The following is a 7,996-nucleotide window of genomic DNA, read 5'->3' as shown; positions in this document are numbered from 1 at the left end:
GAAAGCCCTGCGATGCCCAGGGATGTGGCCACGCTTGCCCCAGCCGCCGGGCAGTCCGGCTCACAGCCCCGCGCCAGGCCCCGGCACTGCAGCCCCTCTGTTCACTGTGCCTCACCAGCCCAGGTTTTAAGTCCCGCTGTCACTTGGAAAAGGGGACCTTGTCCGCCAAGGCAGCCCCGGCAGCCGTCCCAAACTGCCGACTCAACCCTGCGCCGCTGCAGCACCTCGCCCGCGTGCCAGGCTGCCCTCTGGCCCCAGCGAAAGGGCAACTTCTCCATTCCTCCCCAATAAGTCAGCAATTCTGCGACGAAATCCAGCACGGAGTCACATCACGCGCTCCCCGCGGTAAGCGGGGAATAGCTGCCACGCACGGCGGCTGGCTCGGGTGGCGAACACGGGCTGGATGTCCTCTCCTGCCGTCCCGAAAGGATGCGAGGGCGGCCGCATGGCAGGGACGGCCACTCTGCACCCAGATTTCAGCCAAGGAAGGCGAGTCGGTGGCCGGGGATCTCCACTGGGACATCAGAGGATGCTAAAAAATCATAATAAAAATAATCTGTGCTTCTTTCAGAAGAAATCGCACCCGCCCGACGGGGGAAGGTGGCGTATTTGAACAGGGGATCCGTGTGGGACAGCCGTTCCCTGCAGGGTGTCCCCTCCCCTGGGGGTCCCTCCCGGCTGGCGGGTGCTGCTCGGGGGGTCCCCCCATTCCTTGGTGGGGAGAAGGATGCGAGGGGTCCTTCCCCCTGCTGCAGACCCACCGCTGTCCCTTCAGCAGACGGTCATGTGAATTACCATGAGCTCTCCGGTGTCCTGCTGGACACGTCACTCAGCTTTTCCCTTTCCACAGGGGGAAGACCAGCGCTTACAGCACCCCCTTCTGAAGTGTCTAAAAGCAACGCCCAAAAGTGACAGCCGTGACCGGTCCGACCCAAGCACAGCAGCAGCATACCTGCCACGGTGCGGGGGCCGAGGCTGTGCTGCCTGCCGTGCTGAAACGACCCTGGGTATTTTTCAAGCACCAAATTTGACTCTTGCTTATGGAAATCGCGTTATTATCAAATAAGGCTGCTGTTCTCACCTGTGGTCTATATTTGGACAGAGGTGTTTGCAGTCTGCTTCAAGGTTAATAGCCAATAAATAATAATAAAAGAAGGGACTAAACTGCAGATGTTTTGACATCTGTTGCTTGCAGCACATGGTTTTCACTATTTGCTATGGTTGCCCTGTGAGGTTCTCAGTACCAACCTGTCCTGGTCCCTTCCCAGTGCCTGGGACCAGGCCTGGCAGCACAACTGGAGTTCCCATTCTGCTACACACCAGCAGAAGCTGCCCCGGCTCAGGTAGCAGGCTGGGCGCGAGCTGCCTTCCCAGCGCGTCCTGCCTTTGATCTCCAGTCCCTTGGCTCCTAACGGCGCTAATGTGAGAAGCCCAAGAGCGCTTTTCAGCACCTGTAAGAGCTTCCTTTTTGGCAGCCCCTTTGCATGAGGATGGGACGGAGTATTTCAAACAAAGCAGGGGTTATTGATGTTCTTCCCGAGGCAGAGCAGAGGTGAAACACTCACAGGTCACCGTGCTGCAGCCTCCAGATTGAGGCATCTTTTCCTGGAGAGCTACAGTAAGTTCCCAGGGTCTCTCTGCCCCCCTGCTCGCAGGAGCATGCAGAGGCTGGGCGGGAGGCGGGTGGTGGCCCCGGTGAGCCCCCAGCCCGAGCACTGCACGAGCTGGACCCTGCCCTACGCCTGCGATGGGCTGGAGGCACAGCACCACGCTGCTGCGGGCAGCCCCTGGCCGCTGGCTCGGCCTGTCCTTCCCCTTCTGACAGCTGGGAAGTTTGGCACCTTTTCCGACCAGTCCAGGAAAGAGAAAACCCTCCCAGCTCGGAGCCAGACAAGAGGCACAACCAGCCTTGCCCACAGCACGCCGCTTGTCCTGCAGGCTGTAGCTCCCTTTGGTTTAACTCCTGCTCTTCAGATGGTCGGTTAGGCAAGTGGGTTCATTCCGACCTATTACCTTCAGACAGATGCTCTAAGGGCATATTAAAAAAAAAAAAAAATCTTTAATACACAACTCACCGTTTTTCTACTGATGTCAGCCCCAGCTGCATCGGTGGGACTTCAGCAGTGGAAAATGAATGGACTCCCCATTCGACTTCACGTGGGTTAGCTGCCAGGGTGCCAGGACCCCAGGGCACCCCGGGTCAGCATGGCCCCACTGCTGCCCCACTGCTGCCCCACCGTGCCCTCGGCTGGGCAGGCAGAGCAGCTCGGGGGGGCGGGGGGAAGGCTGCGGCTGCTGGCTCCCGTGCTCCCACGTGCACCGGGAGCGGACCGAGTCTCTCTGGCCCTTGGCGGGGAGGCTCGGCTGCTGCAGGTCTGCACCCTCGTTAGGCAAACTCATCACAGCGGCCAGGTGCCTGCAGCTCACAGGACTTTCCTTGGCATGAATGATCTACGTCCTCCTGCAAGGTTGAGAGAAAAGTAAGGAGCAGGGAAAGTCCGAGGACACAAGTCAAATTCTTGGCATTTCCTTTTTTCCCACCAAACCAAGCACAGAATCTCATTTTGGTTTAGTTTAAAAATTCACCGTGCCATCAGTGGGGAGAACTGAACTGATTTTAGGTCCTGAGATAGGTCTTTCCAATTCCAGGAAACTGTAAACGGCCCATCCCAGGATATATTTATTGTAGCCTGCAGATCAGAGCGCTCGCTAGTATTACGTCATGCCATCTGGGCAGAGTTTCAACATTTCTGACATTATTCATTCTCCTGCATGTGCTTCAAGCAAACTTCCTTTTTGTAAGACAGGCATTTATAAGAAATGGAAACAGCTTGCAGCGAGTCCTGTGCTCTCAGGGCTACCGACCGAGAAGCAGCTATTTTTTGTTGTTAGCCTTTGCAGGTTTTAAGGCTGATACTCCATCTCTGCTCCTTAAAAGTCCACTCTGCATTAACCCCCTGCAGGTGACCTGGGGCAGGATACTGTGATAGTTGTTGGGTGCTCATTAGCTGGGGACCGTGGCATTCCCCAGGTGACAGTGAAGGCTCAGCACCCATTTTGTACGCCCCCGTTAGCTGCTCCAAAAAGAAAGAATGGCTTCTGAGTTTGATAGGGAAAGGGGAGGAAGGCAAGGGGGGGGGGGAATGAGAAATGATTTGCATTAGAGCAGGTTTCTCTTAAAGCAGGTAGAAAGGAGGAACAAACCCTTGCAGAGCGGGGTCTGGAAGGACTGTTGAGTGCTGGTGGGCATGGAAAGGTCATGATGCAGCGATGGAAGGAAGCAGCCAGGGCCGCGAGGAAGCAGATAAGAGGCTCTCTCTCGCCATGCTCCCGCTCTTCCCCTCCACGAACCCCCACTCCATCCTGTGGTTGTTCAATCCCCCACCCAAATACTGCCCAGGCATGCAGACCTTGGGCTCTGCTCCCTCCCGGGGCTTGCTGCCATCTGCCAGAGGCAGATTTCTGTGGCAGCCCCTGTCTCCATCTCCCCATCTCTCCATCTCCCCATCTCCTCCCCAGCTCCCCATCTCCCCATCTCCCCATCTCCCCATCTCCCCATCTCCCCATCTCCCCATCTCCCCATCTCCCCATCTCCCCATCTCCCCATCTCCCCATCTCCCCATCTCCCCATCTCCCCATCTCCCCATCACCGGAGCAGGGATTCCCCACTGCGGAGCTTCTCCGCTGGTTGGACTCAGAGTCCTGGGGAGGGAAAGTCTTCAAAGCAAAGACTGCCATCAACACTTGGTGTAATGCTCAAGCTCTTTCCCCCCAAGACACGTTAGGGATCTAAAACCCGAGGGTCATCTGCCCTACCCACACCTCATGCATAGCACCGGGCGAGCACAAGCCGGTGCATCGGCTGCTCTGAGGTACATGCACTAAACATGGTGCCACGGGGTAGCACCGCTGCACACACACGTGCTCCTGCAGCATCGCCTTCCGTGAGGGAAGGGCAGCCTGCCTCTCGCTCAGCTTGGAAAGGAGCCCTGGGCTGGGAAGTTACCAGAAAGCTGATAGACTCCTACACTGCTGCTCCGGCATATATGCTTACCTGGAGGTGAATGCGGCTCTGGAGTGAGTACCTGCTTCGGCAACTATGTTTGCACTGGAGTGTGCTGGTTTTTCTCCCCTTCACCCCCCAGCTCCTCAAAAACTGTTTCTGGATGTCCAGAGCCTCGCAGGTTTGCTTAGGGGTAAAGCATGGAAGGTCTCATCCCCACTCAAGGGTAGTTTTGCCAGGAGCGTGGAGGGAAGAGCATTGCAGAGATAAGGTGGAAAAGATGCTCCTTTTGCACTGCCAGAAAAACAACCTGCTCCGAGCAGCCCTGGCACCAGGCTGGGTACCCACGGACGAGAAAGTCTGTGCCACTTGTCACTAGGGAGGAGACAGCCGGGCCTTCAGCCGGAGGCAGCAGGTTTGGCTGGCCGGTATACGGTACCACTGGCTGGAAACTGCCCATTTCACAGCACACGGGGTTCAATATTAACCACTATTTGTTTTATATAGCGCAGGAGTGAAGCCATCCTGAGCTGCTTAACCAAGCATAGCAGTGAGGACAGGGAACAAAAAACCGCGTTAGAGCCTGTATGCCCAATTCATAACCCTCCCTTCTTGTAGGCTACGCCAGGAGCTCTGTAGTTGGTGCCACGCAGTTCGTGCTTTTCAGCATTGCTTGCAATACAGTCTTCCTAGGAGCGCCTTATTTCAGGGCACTACTGACTGAGACGGAGAGGTGCCTGTTATAGAGTAACAAATACCACTTGCTGGAGCATCAGGTGGGGATTTGATTTGGTTTTAAATAAAAATATTATTAAATATTCCCTCTGCATTAGGGAAACAATCCCAGGCTTGGGATCTCCCTGGATCGGGTAAATGTGATGAAATATTTCAGCGATCTGTTTCTCTGTGTCTCAGTTTACCATTAGAACAAGAGAACTGGCAAATCACGAGGGGAATATGAAAAAGGGGGAACATTAGAGGGTGTTCAGAGCCAAAAGGCCAAGCAGGTGTCCGAGATGAGACTGCTGGGAAATAAAGCTGGAGCAGGGCTACAACTCTGCAGAGAATCAGAGATGTTGGCATTCATGGAAATTCTTGCTGGCTGATAAACCGGGAGCAGAATGGCTTTATGGCCAACCATTTACTGACTCCTTGAGGTGCGCGGATTATTCCTTGTTCATACTTCTATGCAAGTACATGTCAAATTTAAGTGCATATTCTTGCTGCGTTAAGCAAGCTGCTGAAACGATTGTTAGTGTAGTGGTATAAATGGGAGGAAGGAGTCGGGTTTGTAAAGAGAAGGCTTAGTAACCATAGTGTAAGGAGAGCCTGACACAATAACATCGGGGAGAAACAAGTTGTTATTTCCTTGTTTCAGCTGAGAGATAAAAAAGACGCAAACAAACATCAGGCATCCCAGCTTGGGCAGGTGCTGCTCAATGGAAACTTGCTGTGCAGATACGGGACAGAACACAGATGTAAAGGTCAATTAAGTTCCACTGAGTAGGATCTGTATGGGTTTAAACCAGAGGAAAGAAGTGGAGATTTAGAGCTGGGACTGTTAACCTTCCTTTGTGCATTTCTATTCTAGGTATATTTATTTGGTGCCTGGTGCCAATTCCTGACAAAGATACAGACTAAAAATAGCCAGTAAGGATCATAACAGTACTGAAGTCATGTATCAAACAAGTCACTGTTCAAAATTCAGTCATTTAAAGTATTTAAGATACATTTAGTGTCTGCACACATTGGCCGGTCAGACCAGGAAGATCAAAATTCATTTTTCTTAAAGCTGGCTGAAGGGGTGAAAACAAACCATGGGAGGTTGGAGCTTGAAAGGAACAACAGCATGACCTTTTTTGTCAATATTTAGGTTGTATAAGAGGTGTTGTGACTATTTTTGTAGTTGACATTTGCATCGGAACCTCAAATACATTCTGACATCTCTTTTTCAGGCTACTTTTATGTTACCTCTTATTACTCTAGATTTCTGGACATCTTACGCTGAGGAGTCATCCTATGCCCTCTCACAGACTATGAACTATAAACATCCTAGTGCTGTCCCTACCTTGTCTGTGTACCTCTTTCCTTCTTTGATTATTTAATTTACCTAACTTGTTGTATCTTTACCTATGGTGAAAGCTCGCTGGTGAACGGTGTCCCACCCAAAGACCCAAAGACCCGACTGGGGGATACTAACACAAGATAAAAATGTCAAGCAGACCAGAAAAAATGAGTTTAGAGAAAGCATGGCACACCTACAGGGGGTGTTTTTCTCCACTTAAAACCAAGTTTGGGCTTTTCTTTAATCTTTATGTTAAAAAAAAGAAAACCGGCCCGTGCAGGCAGGCAGTGTGATAGTGTCACGCTGGTTGTCTAAGCTGCCCACGCATCTTTCTACCTCTCTCCCAATACACCTTCCCGTTGCGTATGACTTCAAACCTGCCTTGAAAGAATTGAAAACGAAATAACTAAAAGCGCTCTAATATTCTGCTGGATTGAAGGCACCTTGAAGACATTGGATGCAAATCTAATCTCGTTGTCATCCAGAGCCAGTGGATTGCAGAGAAATCCTGGCGGTTTCAGTAGCCTTCTATCAAGGCGTCATCTCCCTTCCGCACCCTTCATCCGCAAGCGGTAGAGGACGGAATACCAGTGATCACACTTTATGTCTCCTAACACGGTTATTTCAGATCAGCCCAGCCCGACACACAGCCCAGGCCAGGGGAAGACGGGAGAAAAAAAACATTCTCAGGTTTTGCAAAATGCTCGCGTTGCCCTGCCTCCCGCCTTTTGCCATTTACACTGAGAACAGATGTTTAGCCAATATACCTCTTCCTATAATTGCACAACCTATGGCAAATGAGTGCTGTGAAACCAGAGCATCTGTAAGTCTTAAACCCCTGCAGCAAAGCGACTGAGACCGGATCTCAGCTGGGAGCTTTACGGGAAAAAAGCACTGAAAACAGACTATGTCACAGCTGTAACTAGGCTGAGGAATCCTCTTTCTTAGACTCTTGAAGCTTTCAAAGCAACGACAGAGCAAATCCAGGCAGTGCCTGTAGTACCACTTCTCACCAGAAAAGTGGTCTGCTGGGGCCAGGCCGGGACCTGTGTCACACGCCGCTCCCCTGGCTCACGTGCACCGCGACGTGCACAGGAATTGCTCTGGCGACTCCACCGACCCGTTTCTTTCAGCCGTGCATTTAACGAGTGTCCAACGCTGGAATGCAGCACCGCGCTCCTGTACGTCTGCTTGCATCATTGCGAGGAATCGGGCTGACACTGGACAACTCGGTGCGTACTGACCACTACACGCCATGAAAGCATAAATGCAGAGGAGATGGTCAGGAGCGTCACTCACAATCTTCACATATTTAATTTCCTTTTCCACTGACCTTTTTTCTACCACCCGTGGCTGTTCCTATTACTCCAGGCCCTACCGCATCCCTTCTGCAAATTGCTAACACCAAATAAATGAAAATACAGGTTTGGCTCTCCCTGTTCCTTAGTCCTGCTGTCAACAGCAAAAGCGTGCCCTTCGGAGCCGGTACCAATCCAGAGTCCCGCGGCAGTGCTCAGGGGAACCGGGCTGCTCAGAGGCGGCACCGGGACCGGTTCCTTGACACTCCGCAGCAAGCTGACCGGGAGCAGCCCAACCGCTGGCCGAGTTCCCACCCAACTCAAAATAGCCTCATCTAGACCCTGCACTTCATTCCCTTTCTTTCCCAATTTATGAGGGTTGCTATGGGCTGGCGGAAAGTCTGGGAGTCTACATGTTGGGATTACCGTGCTGCCTCCGGCTGCCCGGGATGCGCGTGAACAGCAGCCAGGCAGGGTGAGCACGGGCCGGGGCTGAGCCCCTCGGTGGGACGGGGGCTGGATCCCTCAGGGGTATGTGGGTTGGATCCCTTGGTGGGACGGGGGCTGGATCCCTCAGGGGTATGTGGGTTGGATCCCTTGGTGGGACGGGGGCTGGATCCCTCAGTGGGG

Source organism: Aptenodytes forsteri, unplaced genomic scaffold, assembly GCF_000699145.1.
Source record: "Aptenodytes forsteri isolate BGI_AS27 unplaced genomic scaffold, ASM69914v1 Scaffold54, whole genome shotgun sequence".
Classification (NCBI taxonomy): domain Eukaryota; kingdom Metazoa; phylum Chordata; class Aves; order Sphenisciformes; family Spheniscidae; genus Aptenodytes; species Aptenodytes forsteri.
The sequence above is the reverse complement of the archived record's forward strand: the minus strand, read 5'-3'. Positions refer to the sequence as shown.